This window comes from Dipodomys merriami, unplaced genomic scaffold, assembly GCF_024711535.1.
Source record: "Dipodomys merriami isolate MVZ:Mamm:240054 unplaced genomic scaffold, mDipMer1.0.p SCAF_86, whole genome shotgun sequence".
NCBI lineage: Eukaryota > Metazoa > Chordata > Mammalia > Rodentia > Heteromyidae > Dipodomys > Dipodomys merriami.
Genome location: NW_027206468.1, coordinates 1,590,655 through 1,612,616, shown reverse-complemented (window position 1 = coordinate 1,612,616; position 21,962 = coordinate 1,590,655). Strand labels below are relative to the sequence as shown.

General features: G+C 41.1%; 1 pseudogene; it reads right to left on the bottom strand.

Annotated features, from left to right (window-relative positions):
- Positions 1-636: 636 nt before the first annotated feature.
- The window catches only part of LOC138820314 (MTRF1L release factor glutamine methyltransferase-like), a 401,152-nt pseudogene continuing 379,826 nt past the window's right edge, over positions 637-21,962 (bottom strand).

The window sequence follows — 21,962 nt, the reverse complement described above, 5'->3', positions numbered from 1 at the left end:
AGACTAAAGGCAAAGTTGCCTACTAAAGGGCTAAAGGCAAAGTTGCCATGGAGCAGTGTCACCATCCGAGGTCAGAAAGAGCCAGACAAGCACCCAGGAAGTGGACAGAGAAAGATGAGGGAATGATACACACACACACACACACACACAACACACACACACACACACACACACACACACACACACACACACACACACACACACACACGTGGGTAGCCCAAGGTCTCGGCAGTCCCTGAGCATCTGAACATCCCAAACTCTGAGAAGATGGCACTACTGTCCCCAGACCAAATGTAGACAAATCAAGAGCCTCTCACACATCTGGAATGGCTCATAACACAGCATGGCATTTCCTTATGTATACACCTCTATGAAGAAAACTCATCCACCTTATCTTTGGTTGTAGGTCATGGGGTTTGAACTTTGGCCTTCCCGCAGACCTCAGATTTTCAGCTGAAGGTGTGCACTCTACCACTGGAGCCACAGCACCACTTCCAGTTTTTCTGAAAGTCTCACTGAGTTTCCTGCCCAAGCAGACTTTGAACCATAATCCTCAGATCTTATCCTCCTCAGTAGCTAGGATGACAGTTGTGAATCAATGGCAGCTCCGAGCTTCAGCCACCTTCTTGCACCCAGGGGAAATCAAACTTGTCAGGCCTCAAGGCACATGCAGTCCTTCACTTAAGACTTTGACATCAGCATCCAAAACCATTCTTCCTTGGGTGGAGAGAATATAATTGACACTACCCTCCCACCCCTGCTCCTATTCGCCCACTCCCTGCCTAAGACAGGCCACAACCTCTGGAGTTCTTGGTAAGGTAACGCCCACCATGCTATGACTTCACACTCGGGAAAACCTGAGGAGTTCTTAGAAATGTCTCTACACTGAGGCCAGCACCTGGTCTCCCAACCACAGCAACCCCACTCCTTCACCCTCTCTTGCAAACAAGGTTTGTCTTTCTTGTTTTACTGGTAGAGAGGCTTGAACTCAGGGCTTGGGTACTGTCCCTGATGATAATTTTTTGCTCAAGGCCAGTGGTACCACTTGAGCCATGGTGCCACTTCTGGTTGGAGATTGGAGATGAGACTCTCATGGGAGCTTCCTGCCTGGGCTAGGAAACAAGATTCTCTGGATCTCAGCCTCTCAAGCAGCCTGGATGACAGGAGTGAGCCACCAGCGCAGGGCTTATGGTGTCTCATTTTTTAGAATTTCCACCTAGTCCTCCTCTACAAACTACAACTTAGTCACTCCACTATCTAATTCAGGGACAGGGAGGCTCGGAATCTGGGTAGGGACATGGGCATTAAAGGGCCCCCTTCACATCACTACCCATCTCTAAGTTCCCATCCACCTCCTCTCGATGGCCTGGTCTTCTGTGGCAGATCAGACACACTAGGACTTCTGGGGCCTGTATCCCCTCGCCCCACCCAACCAGTACCTGAGGATTTCTGGGGCTGGCTTCTCCAAGTTTCGGTGGAAGATGTTTGGAGGGTTGCTGATAACCAGTTCCAGGGGTGCCCAGCGCAGAAGGAGGGTCCATCTCCCCTCTGTCAAAGAAGGAGACATGACTCATGGATGGATCTATTAAGAACTACAGGGTATAACAATCCACCTATCACCCATGTCCCTTGGAGTGCTGTTTTATGTTGACAGTCCTTGGGCTTGGCCTGGGGGCCCAGGCACTGTCCCTGAACTTCCTTTTCTTGAGGCAAGCACTCTCCTGGTGCCACTTCTGGCTTTTTCTGTGTATGCGGGACGTAGGAATCGATCCCACAGTTTCCTGTGCTCTAGACAAGCCAACTACTGCTAAGACAAAATCCTAATCCTGGATAGTGTTCTTATGTGACCTCTTGGGCCTGTCTCGGAACAATCTTGTATATCTGTACTGAGTTTCTCACCAGCAGCCGTGGCTGGAAATGAACATGCCCCAATATGTTGTCCTTTATCTACAGCATCTTTACTCTCTATGCTTCCTGTCAGATCCTCCTTGTTAAGAACGACCTCTTTCAAGTGCTGCCTTTAAGAAGCCCACTCTAGTTGCTCTGGTGGGGACAGGGGTGGGAGGATCTTCTCAGCTCCACACAATGCCAACCTTGTCATGCTCTTCCTTCCGGCTGGTGTAGATTGAGAGCGCACAAAGGGGAAAGCCTGGCTTTCACCACCCAATTTCTGAAGGCTCTGATGTACTACCCAGGGACAGGTGCTGTATCACACTCCATGACAGGGCACTCGAGGCCCACGCATTCTGTTGGGAAGAAATGAGGCCATTTCTTTGTGTGGGCTTGAACTGAGGATTTGGGAGCTGTCTCTCTGAGTTTTTCTGTTCAAGGCTGATGCTCCAGCACTTGAGCCACAGCTCCACTTCTAACATTTTGGTGGTTCCATGGAGAGTAGAGTCTCACTTGCTTTCCAGCTTATGGCTGGCTTCAATCTTTGCACCTCAGATCTCTGCCTACTGAGGAGCCAGTATGTCAGGCGTGAGCCTGAGCAAGATATGACAAGCACCAGGTCCTTTCTTTTGAGCTTCTGTTTATTTCGTGTCAACTAGCAAGCCCTAATTAAAATTGTTATTTACAGGAGATCAAGTTCCTCTCCTAGGTCAGTTAATCCAAAGAGATAAAATGTCTTTGGAAAAGGCTTGTCTGAGTTGGCTTGTCTGTGTTTGTGAGAGTATGAGTTTCAGGGATACCTACCCCCATCTCTCCGGTGCTTCATTCTCCCAATGGTAAGTACATCCATGATCTCCACACTAAGGAAGGCGGGTAGGGGAGGGTTCATAAGGTCAAATCAAGTGGGATGATCTGAATTCTATCCTGCAACTGAAGCTGGGAGAGATAATAGAGAGGAGAGGTTTAGAGGAACATCAAGGGAAGCCCCTTACATTTGGCTACAAGTACCAGAGAAAAGAATGAATCCATCCTTTTTGGTAGTAAGATAACAGGTGCCCAATATTCATTTATTTTATTTTTTTTGTGAGTCCCAGGGCTTGGATTCAGGGCCTCGGTGTCATCACTGAGCTTCTTTTACTCAAGGTTGAGTCTCTACAAATTGAGCCACAACACCATATATATCTTTTTTGTGGGGGTGGGAGGTGGTTTATGGGATATAAGAATCTCCCTGCCTGGGCAGTCTCTGAGTCAAGACCTCAGCCTCCCGAATAGCGAGGATGACAGGCTAGAGCCACCAGCACCTGGCCGCCACCATCCATTTATAATTCCCTAGGGCCAGTGCTGGGCCTCCCGCCCTGCATCCCTGATGTTTTGAGTTGGAAGCAGACATGAGTGGGTTTGATACTTCAACAGCCTACCTACCTTTGAGCATCGTTCCGGGTCAGTCTGATGGCGGCTTCCTCTTTATCCACAGGAATGACTTGGCTCTGTCACCAGAAGAAATATCCCCCAGGAGGTATCAGGTCTGAGGTCTTTCCTCTGCACACCACATCCCCTCCCTGAAACGATACACCCCAACAAGGCAAAGTAGACATAGAGTGAATTCATTTTCTTATAATCAGAGTCTGGCCAGATAGGTGGCAGTGAGGATCAGAGGCCCCTGATTCGGTTGTGCAGTTGGATAACATGATGCCTCCTCATCCACTTTCCTTTAACTGTCTTAGAAGAGGGTAGTGAGGAAGGACTCACCAGATGAACTGACAATGAATAACTATCACGGTCTAGCCCAGGCACAGAGGGGCTTACCTGCAGGAGTGAGTTCAACAGCCTGAGCAAGAAAGCTCCAGACCCACAGCCTACCTCCAGAATGAGAGGGCTATCTTGGGTCCGAGCCACACATGATGATGCTAGGACACCTCCTCCAGCACCCATTCAACAAGTTCCTGTGTATGAGACAGAGAAAGAGTTCCTATGAGAGAGAGAGAGAGAGAGAGAGAGAGAGAGAGAGAGAGAGAGAGAGAGAGAGAGAGAGAGAGAGAGAGAGAGAGAGAGAGAGAGAGAGAGAGTTAGAATTACACTTAAGCCCTATAATGGTAACTACAAAGGAGGCTGAGATATGAGGATCATGGTTCATAGCCAGCCCAGGCAGGAAGGTCTGTGAGACTCTTATCTCCAAAAATCACCAGAAAACCGGAAGTGGTGCTGTGGCTCAAGTTGTAGAGTGCTAGCCTTGATCTGAGGAGCTCGGGAACAGCGTTCAGGCCCAGAGTTCAAGTCCCATGACTGAGAAGAAGTGGACTTCCCACCACAAGAAGTGGACTGAATAGCACCCATTGTCCTAGGGAGCATGGCAGTGAAGTCAGGTCAGGCTTTCTTTCAGCTGGGGGTCATGAGTAGGTCCCCCCGCTTCTCCATGCCTCATTTTCCTCAGCTGCAACATTGAACAGTGAAGGATCCCCTTCCTCACGTGGATAGGGTAAGGATGAAAGAAAGCCATACCTGTGGCATGATAAATAACAGGCCCCATTTGAGCCCTTTCCAGGAATCTTCCTGTCATATGCTCACAGAATTGCCAAGAATCTTATCTGATGACCACTCCCTCTATGCCTGTCCCTGCCCCAGAGATCCCACTGTATTGACCCCTTGTTTTCTCACAACTGTCCTGTGAGGATACTGAGGTCCGAAGGTTCCATGCCCAACCCAGAACTTCAACTCTGGTCAAGAATCAGCTGCTATCTCTGTCCCCCTGGGGAGCCACCCCCTGCAGGCCTCACCCCCAGGATCTCCTAAGCTCCCTCTGCCACCAACCAGGCCCAAGGGAGTAGACAGTTCCAGGGCACAAAGATCCATTGGTATTATAATTTAACAGTGCTGAGTCCCCTTCAAGCACCTCACCCTTCCAGGCCCCCAGACCTCAGTCACAAAGCACATTCACCCCCCAAAGATTGCAGTTAGAAGTTACCAAAGGGTCCAGTGCTCCTTGTTACAACCAACTTCTACACACACACACAGACACACACACACAGACACACACACACAGACACACACACACACACACACACAAAGCTGGCACAGGTGGTTCCTGTCTGTCATCCTCAATACTCAGGAGGCTGAAGTCTGAGGATCACTGTTCAAAGCCAGCCTGCACAGGAAAGTCTCTGAGGCTGTCATCTACAGTGAACCACGAAATAGCCAGAGGTGGAACTGTGGCTCAAGTGTCAGAGCACTAGCTGTGAGCACAAAAGCTCAGAAACAGCACCTAGGCCCTGAGTTCAAGGCCCAGTTCTTCTACCTCCAAACAGACACAGACACAGACACAGACACACACAGACACAGACACAGACACAGACACACAGACACACAGACACACAGACACACACACACACACACACACACACACACACACACACACACATGAAAAGCCCAAGGCTTCAGCAGTCCCTGAGAACAGAACCGTAAACTCCCTCCATTAGGTCGAGCCTCTCACATATCTGGAAGGTCTCATAGACCAGCATGGCATATCCTACCATACGCAGTGGTATGCAGAAAACTTACTCACCTCTTTTTTTGTGGTTGGTCATGGGGTTTGAACTCTGGGCCACGGTGTTGTCCCTCAGCTCTTCAGATGAAGGTGAGCACTCTCCCATTTGAGCCACAGCACCACGTCCTGTTCTGTGGTTGATCCATTGGACATCAAGTCTCACAGACTTTTCTACCCATGTTCGCTTGGAATCACGTTCTTCGCATCTCACCCTTCTGAGTATCTAGGATGACAGTTGTGAGGCACCAGTGGCTTCCGTCTTCAGCCACCTTCATATACCCAGAGGAAACCCATCTCCTCAGGCCACAAACTTCTTGCAAACCTTCATTTGAGACTTTGACACCCAGCACTCAAATCCATCCTTCAATGGAGGGAATAAAAACACAACAATCTCACCCCTGCACACATTTGCTCACTCCCTGCCTGCCACAGTCCATGTCCTCTTGAAGCTGTGGCTTCAAACTGGAGCAAACTTGGGGAGTTCTTAGAAATGTCTGTACAGTGAGTCTAGAACCTGGTCTCTCACCACAGCACACACTCCACTCTCCCCCACACCTCCACCATCCTTTGCAGGCAAAGATGTCTTACTTTCTTTTTTCTGTTATGGTGCTTGAATCTGAGCCTGGGTGCTATCCATGATCTCTTAAGCTAAGGTGAGCACTCAACTAATTGAGCCACAGCACCCCTTCCAGTTTTCTGGTGGTTTGTTGGAAAAAAATGTCTCAGGGTCTTTCCTGAGCATGCTGTCCTTGACCTGTGATCTTCAGATCTCATCTCCTGAGTACCTATGATGACAGCCATGAGCTACTGGCAACAGGACAAACATATTTTTCCATGCCTGTCATCCAATACCCTAAGGAGACTGAGATCTGAGGACTGCACTTGGATGCCACCTTTGGCAGCAAAGTCCATGAGAACTCTTTATCTCCAATTAAACATCCAAAAGAGTTGCAAGTGGAGCTGCGGCTCAAATGATAGAGTGATAGCTTTGAGCATAAGAGACAAGAGATAGGACCCAGTCACTAGGTTCAAGCTTTTTCTAGTAAAGACCCACCCAAGAAAGGGAAGCAGGTGGGTATATGGGAGTTGAAAGCTCACACATAATACTCAAGACTCCCAGAACAGATCCCATCCGGCTCTGATTCTCTAGATTCTATGTCCTATGTCATGGCACTATTAGATGTGACTGACCATGCGCCAAGTTAGGACATTCAAGTACAATTTCATACTGAGGATCCCCTGACCTTATGAAAGACTCAGGATATCTCACTGTCCTGCCTCAACACTGGGCAGTGAGGTGAGTTCTAGTTATCCAACCACAGGATGTGGGAACAAAAGCATTTCTTGGCCAAGAGATGCAGACTGGAAGGCTCTAGGTCCGTCTCTCTCGGGAAGGGGAAAAGGCTTGATCCATCACAGGCATGTTCCTAGGTTGTGAGTATCCTCAAAGAAACAACCCTGCTCAGAGCCCAGTGCCCCTTGTTTTCCCACCAGCCTCCCCAAGCCTGCCCCACCACCAGACTGCCCTCTCTGAATCCCAGATCTGCCATTTAGACTAAAGGCTGAGCCAGCAAAGAGACCCACCCCTGCCTCTGAGAATGGCAGTCACAGGTTCCTAGAGTCCCCTAGAGGAAGTCTCCGGGTAACACAGGTCCTGACTCCCACCCTCATTCCCTGGCTGTCCTATGCCAGTGGCACACTTACCTCTGTCTCTGGTCTTGAACACTGGAGGTGTGATCTTCAGATTGAGCCCTGGAAATCCCAGTCCCCAAAGTTGTACTGCAGAGGCATCCTGCGGTGGACGACAGCCAGGTGCTCAATGGTGAACCCAAGACCCCAAGACTTTTAATAACCCTATGGTTGGTCAAAGGCTCTATCACTGATGGTCTAGATTGTCGTGCGAGATCATGGCTCCAATGTCCTGACACACCTGACCTGGGATCATCCTCCCATTTCATCTTCCTTCTTATCCCTTGCCCCCCACCTTGACACTGCGTCACCCCAACACCTACCTAGCTGTTGGAGCTTTTCTTCTTATCTGACCAGAAAATAAATTTGGTGGAGCCAGGAGAGATTAAAACCTCGTGACCCACCCTGAGCCCTAGGGTCTACATCCTTCTGCAGTCAGCGACCACACAACACCTGGATTTCATGAAGTTGCTGATAGGTCAGCGGCTTGGTCCTACATACTGTCTTTAGACTCTGAAACTTTGCCCACAGAGATTGTGAATGGTTGGCTCACTTGATCCAGGGCCTCCAAACCAAGGCATGCCTGTTCCCCCTTCTTCCGTTCCACTTTTTCTCACTCCATCCTTCCCTCCTGTCACTCTCTTTTCCTTTCTTCTCTCACTCATGGGCCTTGACCTCGGACCCTGGATGCTGTCGCTGAGCTTTTTTACTCAAGGCCAACAGACTACAACTTGAGCCACACATCCACTTCTGGTGTTTTCTTTTTGGTAGTTAGTTGGAAATAAGAGTCTTACAGGATTTCCTGCCCCGGCCTTAAGCCTCAATCCTCCCATCTCAGCCTCCTAAGTAGCTAGGTAACAGGTGTGAAGCACCAGCATCCAGATCAATCTAAGGTTTCTTCATGTGCTATGGAACCAGCAGTGGATCGTTTCATCTATGACTCCCGGAGCCTGTTGCACACTATAACTGTTTTTTTTGGATAAGTATATGAGCATCTGCCTATGACAACACTATAGAAAAGTCCCATTCTATGCAGGTAAGGATCCTGGGGGAGAGGGCAAAGCCTAATGAAGCTCTCCCACAATTCTCCCTCCTCCCTCTTCCCATCCTCCTGGTGCCACCACACTTAAATCTTTTGGCTCCTAGGATGTGAGCCATGATGTACTAGCTGGATTCTTGGGCCTGTGGAATGCCTATCTTCTCAAAGATCTCTGTCCAGCAGCTGACCAGCTCTGTGGCACGCAATTCCCCACTCAGGTGTGAATGAGGTTGCCAGTGAACTGAGGCCTGGCTCAAGGGGCCTCCTCTCCTCCCCCCTGGGGCCAGGAAGGATGGTCTACCACATCCTGTCCCCAAGTTTCATGTTGCAGAGAAAGGATCCTCGAGGTATCCCGGGTTTCTGAATCTCCCAGAGTCCCATGAAGGTGCTGGGAATCATCTTTGCTCACAGCTGAAGCTTGAACTCAGGGTCCCTGAGATTTGTTGCATTTTTAAACAATTTACCATTTGAGTCGTGCCTCACTTCTGGCATTTTGCTGATTAATCAGTGATAAAATTCTCAGGGACTTTATTTTGTGGGCTGCCTTCAAATAGGAATACTCAAATCACAGCCTCCCAAGGAGCTAAGATGAGATACATGAGCCAACTGCTCCCAACTTCTATTTACTACTTGTATATGAGCTTTCACAGACTAAATTGTTTTACACTTTTATTGAGCTCAACTATATCGTTTTCCTTTCCTATAATTTTAATGCCAAATTTAAGAATGCTTCATCTCCAAAATGGTCAAGATGTCTTGACAATTGGAGTCATTGGACTAGAAGGCTGCTGGTATCTAAGATAGTACTAAAATGTTAGACTTGATCCTATCTATATGACTGCTTAATACTATTGCTTTTTCAGTCAGTATTCTTTTTATTATTGGTGTTGGTGGTTGTGCTGGTTGTGGGCCTTGAACTCTGGGCCTGGATGCTGTCCCTCAGCTCTTCAGCACAAGGCTAGAATTCTACCACTTGAGCCATAGCACCACTTCTGGTAAGCAAATTTCTTTGCTTTAATTCACATCACTTTTTTGTTTTATATGCCACGTTTTAATCCAGCTTGAACTTAACATTTGAATAAATTGTTATGTTTAAGTCAATGTTCACTTTTTAATTCTCCCAAATACTGTCTAACCTATCACCACTTATTAAAGCGAATATCATTCCTCAAATGTTTGGATTTACCCCTTACTAAATATTCTTTGATAACATTTACGTGGATATAATCTGGTGCCCTACAGACCCATTGAGCTGTATAATCTTTCCTCCACAAATATAACAATTTTACACTAAGAGTTTTACTATTGGACAGAGAAATATATTCCAGCTTATTTTGCTTTGTCAATGACTAAAATAGTGCTACACAGATGCTTTTACAAATTGTCATAAACATAAATAAAACTGTGAAACTGAGCTCTGTTTTCTCATGCTTGTAATCATAGCTGCATAGGAGGCTGAGATCTGAGGACTGCGGTTCAAAGCCACCTGGAATGGAAATGTCCATAAGACACTTATGTCCAATTAACCACCAGAAAACCAGAAGTGGCACAGTTACTAAATGAGTGGAGCATTCACTTTGAACTGAAGAGCAGAGGGACAGTGACCAGGACCAGATTTCAAGCCCCATGAATGATCAAAAAAAAAAAAAAAGGGAGGAGACAATTTATATTATTGCTCAATTGTATCCTCCAATACACAAAAATTATGTCTCCATTTATTTAGATTTTTCTTTTATATTCAGCATTGTATAATTTTCAATAAAGATGGATGAACAGCACTTTAATACATTTTGTCAATATTTGAAGACAGCACAAAGAAATTCACAGAAAACAGTTGAAAAATGAAAGGCAATGGGAATGGAGAAAGAAAGAAACCAGAAACAGGTTAATCAGACCCTTCATTAATATGTGAAAGTGTAAAATATTTCAATAAGTTTTCTCTGTACAATTAATATACACCAATTAATAAATATCTTCCAAAGACTTTTGTACTCAAGTATGGCATAAAGGATAAATACAGATTCTGTGGTGAAATGAAAGAAAGAGATGAGAAAATCCATAATTATAGTGATTGTGTAAATAAACTAAGAAATTCGATCAACATTCTGAGGACTCAGTTCATTGGACTAGAAAGCTGCTGGAATCTAGGATTATACTAAAATGTTAGAATTCAGCCTATCTTTAAGACTGCTTACTACTACTGAATTTCGGTCAGTACTCTTTTTGTTGTTGGTCGTGGTGTTTGTGGGGGTTATGGGCCTTGAATTCTGGGCCTGGGTGCTGTCACTCAGCTCTTCAACTCAAGGCTAGAATTCTACCACTTGAACCATAGTGCCACTTCTGGTTTTCTGGTGGTTTATTGGAGATAAGAGTCTCATGGACTTTTCCTGTACAAGCTGGCTTTGAAACACGATAATCAGATCTCAGCCTGCTGAGTAGCTAGGATTACAGGGGTGAGCCACAGGCAACTGGCTCCTCTGTACAACATCAACCATAATATAAAATGTAGTAAAATCAATAAAGGACGTGTTTAACAAATGAAGTAAAATGATAACTTACAGACAAATGAATATAATAATATGCATACATGCCTATATACATGTATATACACATCTGTATATTCTTATATATATATAGGTATTAGTATATATACACATATAAGTATGAATATACACATATATTCATATAGTGTGTATATATATAAATTTATTTAAAGAGACTTGAATCAGAAATATATTAATAGTATATGAATGCCAATGAAAAACTTTAACCATCCTAAATAAGTTATAAAAAATCCAAATACATATCTCTATAGTAATATAATAACAACCAAGGAACATATGGAAAGATCATAACATACCTAGACATTGCATACATATAGAGATTAGTGGAAATAGAAACAATAAGATACCCCTGTACAATCATTATGTAGAAATTAGAATCCTTATACATTGGTATTTGACATTTAAAATTATATAGTCAGTTTTTTGAACATACTGACAATCTTTAAGATATTATATATAGAATTGCGTCTATGATCCAGCATTTTGAATCATAATGTTATATACAAAATAGATTGCAACATATGTCCAATGAGACACATGTACAAGAATATACATAGCAAAACCTTTTATAATAACATATCATAAAGTATTTAAATGTCCATTCAGGATGTTATTCCATTATACACATGCTCTATCCATGAGAAAAGTTTACATGGACTTACTTTAGAAACATAATATTGCATGGGAAAAATGGATAAAATAGACTACATTTTCTAATCATATGAGCTTTTTAAAATTGGCTCATCTGTAGAGGAAGAATATGAAATAATAGCTGCTCAAGGGAGGTAGGTTGGAATGTTGACAGGAAGTGACTAATAATAAATATGGGAGTATGGGGCTGGGAAGGTGGCTCAGTGGTAGAGCGCTTGCCTTGCATGCCTGAGGCCCTGGGTTCGATTCCCCAGCACCACATAAGCAAAAAGGAAAAAACCGGAAGTAGCGCTATGGCTCAAGTGGTAGAGTGCTAGCCTTGAGCTGAAGAGCTGAGGGACAGTGCCCAGGCCCAGAGTTTAGGCCCCACGACCGGACCCAAAAAAAAAAAATAAAAATAAAAAATAAGTATGGGAGTATTTTGAGAGGGTAGTAAGGATAAAATGATCTAGAACTGAAGGTAATATTCTTATTCCAACACTTTAACATTCTAAGAATCATTTTACTTTATCGAAGAATTACAAATTGCATTTACATTAACCTTAGGAAAAATTTTAGAATGGTAGTGGGTGAATATAAGTGATAATTTAGAGTTTAAAATCACAGAATTCTATAATGCATAACATTAGTATGTTGCTGAATAAGACTATCAAGAAAATATGAGCCGTGGTATATCTTCTGAGTGACTAAACATACAATTGCGAATATTCTACAAAATTATGTAAATTGAGGGATGAGATAGGATTGAGAAGAATGAGGGATAATGTATAGGGGCATTGTATAGGGCTGGGAATGTGGCTTAGTTGTAGACTGCTTGCCTTGCATGTGTGAAGCACTGGGTTTGATTCCTCATTACTACATAAAAAAAAAATCTGGAATTGGCACTATGACACATGTCATAGAGTACTAGCATGAGGAAAATAAGCTCAAGGACATTGCCAGGGCCCTGAGTTGAAGCCCCAGGACGAGTGAAAAAAAAGGTGTATTGTATTAAGCCGGGCACTAGCGGCTCCCACCTTTAATCCTATATAATCAGGTGTCTGAGGATTGAGGTTTGAAGCCAGCCCAGGCAAGAAAGTCTGTGAGATTCTTATTTCCAGTTAAATCTCAGAAAGTTCTAGCATTCATCCAAAGGCATTCAGGAACAGCATTCAGACCCAGAGTTCAAACCTCAGGAGAGAAAAAAGAAAAAAAAAAACCTCACTAAACACTATTCTTTAACTGCTTTGTCAAAAAGCAACTCCCATACAACTACTTAAAGTTAATTAAAAATATGATAAAACACAAGTCATTTTGGGATCCAGACATAGATAGAATACACGGGACAAAGTAAATTTTATATCATGCAGTTTAATTTGTAATTTGTTCTACAGTCTTCTTAAGTCATTTATGAAATTGACAATGCTGTCAATTATAGGTCTATTTCCTTGAGAAACAGATTGAATTCTGCTATCTTTTCATAGGAAACCATAGAGGTGATTTTTTGCCTCTTATTGAAGTATATCTGATATTTTAAACTAGATTTGTCCTAATACAATATTAATTTAAACAATCATTTCATTAGGGCGATGTTGGTCAGATTTTTTCCAGTAAATCTTATCCCTTATAATACATGAGAGCATGCTGTGAAGTCTCCTATTAATATGCCAAATTCTTTATAAAATTAACTTAAAAGGGGGAAAGATTAATCTTGGTTTCTGATTTTACACATTTCAGTTTATATTTCTTATCCTCATTGCTTTCGGTTGGTGGTGGCACAGTACCCCATGTCAGGAACATGTGATGGAGTATTTGTATTCATGGAAGACAGGAAGTAAAGAAAAGTAGGAATAAGAGTGGAGAAAAGGAGAAACATGAGGAAGTGAAGAGGGAGAGGGAGAAGGAAAAGCAAAAAGAAACAGAAGTAAAAGAAGGAAGAGGAGGAAAGGACTTTGATCTTAACATTCTCTTTGATCACAAGTTCTCAGTGACCAAATCTCTACAACTATGCCCACGTGAGAGGGTTCACCTTTTTATGGTAACATAGTGAAAGCTAATTATTAATCCCTATCCTGGCTCAAGTGGTAGAGTGCTAGCCTTGAGCTGAAGAGCTGAAGGACAGCACCCAGGCCCAGAGTTGAGGCCCCACGACCGGATCCCCCCCCCCAAAAAAAGATTATTTCATCTAACTCATAATGATTTGAATTTTTCATAATTTTATAAAATTTCTATTCAAGTTTTTGTCATCTGTTGTGAGGTTCTTTCTTTGTAGTTGAAGAAAAAATAGATACTATCACGATCATTTATTTCTTAATTATTCTATAGAGTAGGTATAACATGAATTTCCTACCATTCAAAAACAAGTTATGTTCAATTCTAGGAATAATTGCATGAGTCATGGAATATCTTGCTTTATGTCATATTGAGATTGATTCAATATCTAAAAATCACTGATGGCATAATACATGAAATTCAATGTTTCTCTGAAATGTCTTAGTAATCAAACTTCAGAAATACATGACCAGTAAATAAAATTTTTATATACTCAAAAAACGTATGAATCTATATTTTATGTCAAAAAATCTTAGGTTTAAAGGAAGAAAAAAATCATGTGACCACAGTAGATAATATTTAATTTAATGAAAAATTGCTTCATTAACTCTGTCAGAGCCTATTGCTTTTAGCTTACATGAGAAATTTGATTAAGGATCCTTTTGTCCCTTTTGAATAATAGAGCATTTCAATTAGTGCAAAGATTCTGACATTTAAACCATTGAATGTATATTTTTTTTATAAAAATGAAAACTATTTTTCACAGTGCATGTTCAGGTTTAATAACTAAATAAATATCTAAATGTTAATTTGTTAAATTGAGCCTCTAGAATTAAAATAATAAGAAATATATTTTATTCTTAGATATATCTGTGCTTAATATGGGTTTCTCAAGCTTGTAATCCTCACTACTCAGGAATCTGGGATTCAAAGCCAGCCTTGGCAACAAAGAAATAATCTTATAAATATGTTCGAAACAATTGCAAGAAAGAAAAATAAACATTTAAATACTTATCCTAGGGTTCATTTCACCTAACATCAACTTATCTGACCTATTCTGCTTGTCACAGACATGCCCCTCCCCCACGGTATAACCACTGCTTGCATTGTATTTGATGTTGGTATGATTTGTGGAGGGCAAGGGAAAAATCATATGGTTTAAATAAGGATACAGGTGGACCCATTGCATCAATGAGATGTACAAGTCATTATGTAGAAAAACGAACTTTACAACTTTGACGGGGGGTGGTGGATGGGGCAGGAGGGGCGGAGATGAGAACGGTTGAGAAGTAGAAAAAAAGGATGAGGCAACAAAACTTGATAAGAAATGTACTCATTACCTTGCCCATGTAATTGTAACACCTCTGTACTGTATTTTCACAATAAAAAAATTAAAAAATTTTAAAAAGCCAGCCTTGGAAAGCAAGTTCATGAGTCGAATCTCAATTAAACACACACACATCACGACATACACAAACACACAGACACACACACACACACACACACACACACACAAAGCCAGAAGTGGAGTTGTGGCTCAAATGTTAAACCAATATCCTTGAGAGTTCAAATCACAAAAACAACACATACGCAATATTATGTCTAAATTCTTATTTTACTTTGAGGAAATAAACAATGTCATGGAAAGTGATATTTGTTACATATCCTGCAACTTTTGTGAAGTTGTTTTTAGTATAATTTTTCCTAAGATATAACATAGGTTATTAAAATTAATATTATTCTAGTATATTCATAATTACTTATAACACCTTAAAGTACAATAGTTGGTATTTTTTCTATAGCCATAAGAAATATTCTGAGTAAAAGATTGGAAGAAAAAAATAAAAGAAAAAGAAAGAAAGAGAGAAAGAGAGAGGTAAGGATGGAGGGAATGAAGGAGGAGGGAAAGAAGGAAGGAAGGAATGAAGGAACGAAGGAACAAAGGAAGGGATGGAGGAAGGAAGGGACAAAAACGATTTAATTTATAAAATCAGGTATTTAGCCCAACATAAACTTCATGTAATTAAACCTTTAGTAAATGCAATTTTGCAATTTTCTTTTGCATGTTCCCCATGCATGAATGAATCCAGCAAATGAAGAATCAGAAATACCAGGTGTATTTGTTTGCATCTGTAGTAAATAGGTATGCAAACCTTTTTCTCAGTTTCTATACATCATCAAATAATTATTTGTAAACAATTCACACTTAGTTATAAATATTTTAAAATCTGAGGTAACCAAAGGTTGCCAATACATTATATACTATGAATACTAGTATTTATAGTGCTATTAATATTACAGTCTTCATTTTTCATTAATTGTAACAATTTTATTTTGTATTTTATCAGACATATTAGCATACTCTGATTTTGGTGACTGTGAGAGTTCTAATAGCAGACCTTAATTAAAATCAAAGGAGATCTGTATTTGTTGGCTCAAACAAATATTTTTGAAAGCAATTAACACATCGGAGATTGTTCAAAGACATCAGAAGGGCTTTAGGCTGTACCACGTTTACATGGTTACCTATGATGTGATTCAAGAGTCACTAAACAATCATACTTCACTTTGCCAACACTATAATTATCCTCATTGTAAGAAGAATCATTCACATAATTCACATGATATAAGATTGTCCTTGTTATTATTTTCTATGAAATAATATCCAAATGATACACCACACTGAGTTAAAAAAAGGTTGCAAAGTGTATTGGACGATGTAACTCCTTCCAGATAAGCATGTTGAAATTCTATTCCTCTGCCTGGTGACATTAGAATGAACGTTTCAGACATTACCCTGCAATATTGATCCTGATAAAAGAAGCCTAATATAATTACTCTGCCACGTGAACGTCCAGAAAATAGATTATAATGAACCAGAAAGTGGACCCCATTAGACAAAGAATTGCTTTGAATTACCATTTTTATAATCAATGTTTAAACTTCTAGAGTATGCATAATATACTCCTGATGTTTTTTAAGCCACTTACTTTGAAATGTACTAACAGCCCAGTGGATGAAAAAAAGCAAAGGAGTTTTGATTTAAATTTCACAAATTGAACTGCGCGCTCACACAGAGAGTCTGGAACAAAGGAGCCAGACACAGCGGGCGAGCGGATTCTACTCAACACCAGCAAAAACCAACAAGGAGTGGACATCTTCATCCTGCAGTGTGCAGACAAGAGACGACCCAGGATCCAAGAATTGATGTGAGTAGAAGTCTGACGTCCTCACTCCTTCTCAGGGAGCAGAGGAGGGAAGGCTACCCCTCCCCCCCCAGCACCAGTGATCTCCATCTTGGATACCGACAAAGCTCGTAGGAGCTGCCAGCTCCAACCCAGGCCTTGGAATAAAATGAGTCATTTAGCAGGTCACAAGAACTTAACGGCGAAGTGACCTGCCAGACTCGGCTCCATCCAGGGAAAAGTCACCCAGCTCAGGCACCAGCCATTGGAGTGGCTTTCCTCACTGGGTAACCACAGGCAGAGGCTGCCCCTCCCTCTAGCAGCCTCAACAATCAATTGAAAAACAGAAACCCTGAGAACGGCTCCAGGCTGGGCTCTATGAGTTTTTTTTCACAAAATAGCCCCAGGAAAAAGCTACTGATTGTTGAAAGTCCTCAAATCTACCCAGAATCTAGCCTCACCACTGCATCCCCCTCTTTTGTGATTCTCAAAGCAGATCACCCTCCCAGTAAACTAATCTGGGAGGGGTATCTCAAAATCTTGGGTAAAGCAGAGCATTTTTCTGACTGTTCGAAGAAACTGACTTAAGAAACCAATCAAGCCACGGCACCTCAAGCTGACCAGAGACTCCAACAAGCGGCTGTTTACACACAAAAGGGAGATACAGGATTCTTCCCACCCCTCCCAAAAAAATCAAAAAAAAAATCAAAGAACTTTTTTTTTCTTCTTCGTCTTCTTTTCTTTTTTTTTCTCTTTTTTTTTCTTTTTTTGTTTGGTACCTTATGTATAAATAATTTTTTTCCTTTTCTAAAAATTTTATTAATCTTCAATTTTTGCCTTTTTTGAAAAATAATTGTTTTCCAGTAACTTTTTTTTCCCTCTTATAATTTTTATTTTAGGAATACATGAATGTGCGTTTTCCTTTCTTTTCTTGTCTTCTTTATCTTTTTCTTTCTTTCTTAACTATCATTTTGTTTTTTTGTCTAGCTCTACTGAACTTCTGAACTTTTTTTCTCCCTTTCTAATCCTTTTCACCTTTTCCTCTCTTTTGATCTTCTTTATGTGACTTAACTCTTGTCCTGCACATCCTCAGATAAACCTGTAGTTAACTAGTAGACCCTATCCCCCATTGTGTACACACTTAATCCACAAATTTATTACTCAATTCAAAACCTCCAAGACTTAAATTCCTTAATAGCAGTACTACCTCTTTATACCTATATAATATTCTAAGCATTTTCTTAAGTTTTTCACTTCTCCTCTATGTCCCTACACTTCTATTAATATACTCACATTCCTCTCTAAATAGATGGTCTTTTAATCTCCATAATAATATTAATTTTTTTCTGTTCTCTTTTCATTTCCCTTTCCCTTTCTTCTTTTTCTCTCTCTCTCTACATGCATCCTACCCAACCTATTTCCTGCATTAAGATTAGGACATAGTTAACTCTCCCTGTGCCTCCCCACACCAATCTGTTCCTATTTTTTACCCACATCTCTCCCTAACCCTAAAAATTTCTGTTTTCCAAATTCTTCTCTGCGGTTCGAAGTCCATTAACATATAGTTGTTTGATGTTGAATATATGTATCTGTTGAACTAGATTGTATCTGTAGACTATTGACTGTATAAATGCAAACGTTGGTTGATGGTTGCCTTAAAATAGTGTTCTAGCACAAAACTGGTGCTATTATCATCTCAAATGGGCAGAGTAAGCCGGAAAAACACAAGAAAAATGGCAAATCCGAGTATCTCAATTCCCAATCTTGATAATCAGGGGTCAGATCAGATAATGAACAACCCAGAGGAGAGTTCCCAAATAGCTCTAAAAACACTGGTGGCAAACATGATAAATGAGAAGTTTGACAACTTACAAAGGACTCTGTATGAGCGTGATAGGGAGAGAGAGGAGGCATCCCAAAAGTTTATACAGGAATATCAAAAGTGTCAGGAAGCTACTCAAAAACAGGATTTGCGTGAACAACTTGAGAATAATCAAAGAGAAAAGGAGGAATGGTATGAGCAGGCTGAGAACTCTCAAAGAGAACTGCAGGAATCCCACGAAACGGGAAGAAAGAGAACTGCAGGAATCCCAGAAACGGGAGGAGGCTAATCAAAGAATAATTCAGGAACTGAGAGACCAGGTAGAGAATACACAAAGATCACTAAAGGCATTCATGGAATCTATTAACAAAGAGCTGAAGGAAGTCAGGGAGACCACAAAGGGAATGCTGAATGGAAGCCAACAGAAGGAATGGGAGTCCAAAGAAACCATAACCACTCAACTAAGTGATTTGAGAACAAACACTGAACACCAAATTAAGGAAGTAAAGAAATTCATACAAGACCTAAAATAGAGCTTCAACAAAGAACTTGAAGCCATCAAAGCTGACCAATTAGAAGGAAAAGAGATAAAAAACAAAGTAGAGAGTCTTGACAGCAGGTTAGACCATGCAGAAGATCGAATCTCAGGGATTGAAGACAGCCTAGATATTATAGAGAAAGAACATACAACCATCCAAGACAAGCCCAAGAAATATGATAGATCTATCCAACACCTGGAAGACACCATCAGAAGGCCTAATCTAAGGATAATGGGTGTAGAGGAGCACCTAGAAACAGAAGTTAATGGTCTAGGAAATTTGTTTAACAGGATCCTAGCAGAGAACTTCCCAAACATAGAAAAAGATAGGCCTATTCAGATACAAGAAGCTTTTAGAACTCCAAATAGACCAGACCAGAATAGGACATTCCACCGTCAAATTATAATCCACACAGGATCAACTCAGACAAAGGAAAAAATCTTTAAAGCTGTCAAGGAGAAAAGGTTGATCATTATAAAGGGAAACCATTAGAATCACCTCAGATTTCTCAGCAGAGACAATCAAAGCAAGAAGAGCCTGGAATGACGTATGCCATGCCATAAAAACAAGCAACTATCAACAAATAATACTGTCCCCAGCTAAACTCTCCTTCATAACTGAAGGCCAAATAAAAACCTTCCATAGCAAATAAAAATTGAAACAATACATCTCCACAAAACCAGCCCTACAAAGATTCTTAAAGATGTCCTACACAGAGAAAACCAACAAGACCACAATAAAGGCCAAGAAACTGTACCCAAACTGAGAATCCAAGAACCATAGGAAGAACCCAGTTTTCCCAGCCCCCAAGAAGGTGGATAACATGGCAGGAACTCCCAAGTACCTCTCAGTCAGATCTCTTATCGTTAACGGACTGAACTCTCCAATTAAACGACATAGACTGTCTAGATGGATTAAAAAACAAGACCCTTCTATCTGCTGCCTGCAGGAGTCACATCTTGCCCGTAAAAACTAACACATTTTCAATGTTAAAGGCTGGAACAAAATCTACCAAGCAAACGGCCCCCATAAACAGGCTGGAGTTGCAATCCTAATATCAAATAAAATAGACTTCATATTAAAATTCCTGAGAAGAGATAAACAAGGTCGCTACATACTAATTAAAGGATCTCTCCTTCAGGAGGATATTACAATTCTGAATATCTATTCGCCAAACAATGGAGCACCCAAATTTATCCAAGAAACACTACTTTCCCTCAAATCCCATATAGATCCAAAGACATTAATTGTTGGGGATTTTAACACACCACTCTCCCCACTAGATAGATCAACTTGGCAAAAACTCAACAGAGAAACCGCAGATCTAAACAGATGCATAGATCAACTAGACTTAGCAGACATCTACCGAACATTTCACCCAGCAGCATCAGAATACACGTTTTTCTCAGCACCACATGGAACGTTTTCTAAAATAGACCACATTTTAGGCCACAAAGCAAACTTGTCTAAGTTCAGAAACATTGAAGTTATACCTTGCATCCTCTCTGACCACAAGGGAATATAATTAGAACTCAACACCAAAAGCCACCAAAGAAAGTCCGGTATCACATGGAGGCTGAACAACACACTGCTGAATCAAGAGTGGGTCATGGAAGAGATTAGAAAGGAAATTCAAATGTTCATGCTTTTCAACAAAAATGAACACACAAATTACCAGCTCCTCTGGGACACAACAAAGGCAGTACTCAGAGGCAAGTTTATAGCTCTGAGCTCCTACATCAACAAATTGGAGAGATCTGAAACTAGCAATTTAATGACACATCTAAACCTCCTTGAAAAAGAGCAGCAAGATAAACCCCAATCCAATAGACAGAAAGAAATAATCAAAATTAAATCAGAATTAAATGAATTAGAATCCAAAAAAACTATAGAAAGAATCAACAAAACAAAGAGTTGGTTCTTCGAAAAACTTAACAAAATTGACAGACCCTTAGCAAATCTTATCAGAAAAAGGAGAGAACACACCCAAATTAATAAACTCAGTGATGAGAATGGAAACATCACCACGGAAAAAACCAAGATTCAGAACATTATAAGGGAATACTTCTCAAAACTTTATGCTAATAATTTTGAGAACTTGACAGAAATGGACCTTTTCCTAGCATATATTGACATGCCAAAACTAAACCAAGAGGAGTTAAACCAGCTCAACCGGCCCATATCAAGCATTGAAATAGAAACAGCAATAAGAGCCCTCCCAGCTAAGAAAAGTCCAGGACCAGATGGTTTGACAGCGGAATTTTACAAGGCCTTCAAAGCAGAGCTCACACCAATACTCCTCCAACTCTTCAATGAAATTGAAAGAGAAAGCTCACTACCGAACACATTCTATGAAGCCATCATAACCTTCATCCCAAAACCAGGCAGGGACTCATCAAAGAAAGAGAACTATAGACCCATTTCTTTGATGAATATTGATGCAAAACTTCTCAACAAAATTTTGGCCAATCGACTTCAACAATTCATCCAACAAATCATGCACCATGATCAAACATGATTAATTTCAGGGATGCAAAGCTGGTTCAATATACACAAATCAATTAATATTATTTATCACATCAACAGGAGCAAGAATAAGAACCACATGGTTATCTCAATAGATGCAGAAAAAGCATTCAACAAGATACAACACCCCTTTATGATGAAGGTTTTGGAAAAATTAGGAATCCATGGAACATTCCTCAATACAATAAAGGCTGTATATGACAAACCTACAGCCAGCATTATACTCAATTGTGAAAAACTAAAGCCATTTCCTCTTAACTCAGCAACAAGACAAGGATGCCCACTCTCTCCACTTCTCTTCAATCTAGTATTAGAATGCGTAGCTACAGCAATAAGACAAGATGCAGACATAAAGGGGGTCCAAATAGGTTAAGAAGAAATAAAACTCTCTCTCTTTGCAGATGACATGATCTTGTATTTAAAGAATCCCGTAGACTCCACTCCCAAATTATTCAAGCTGATTCAAAACTTTGGCAAAGTAGCAG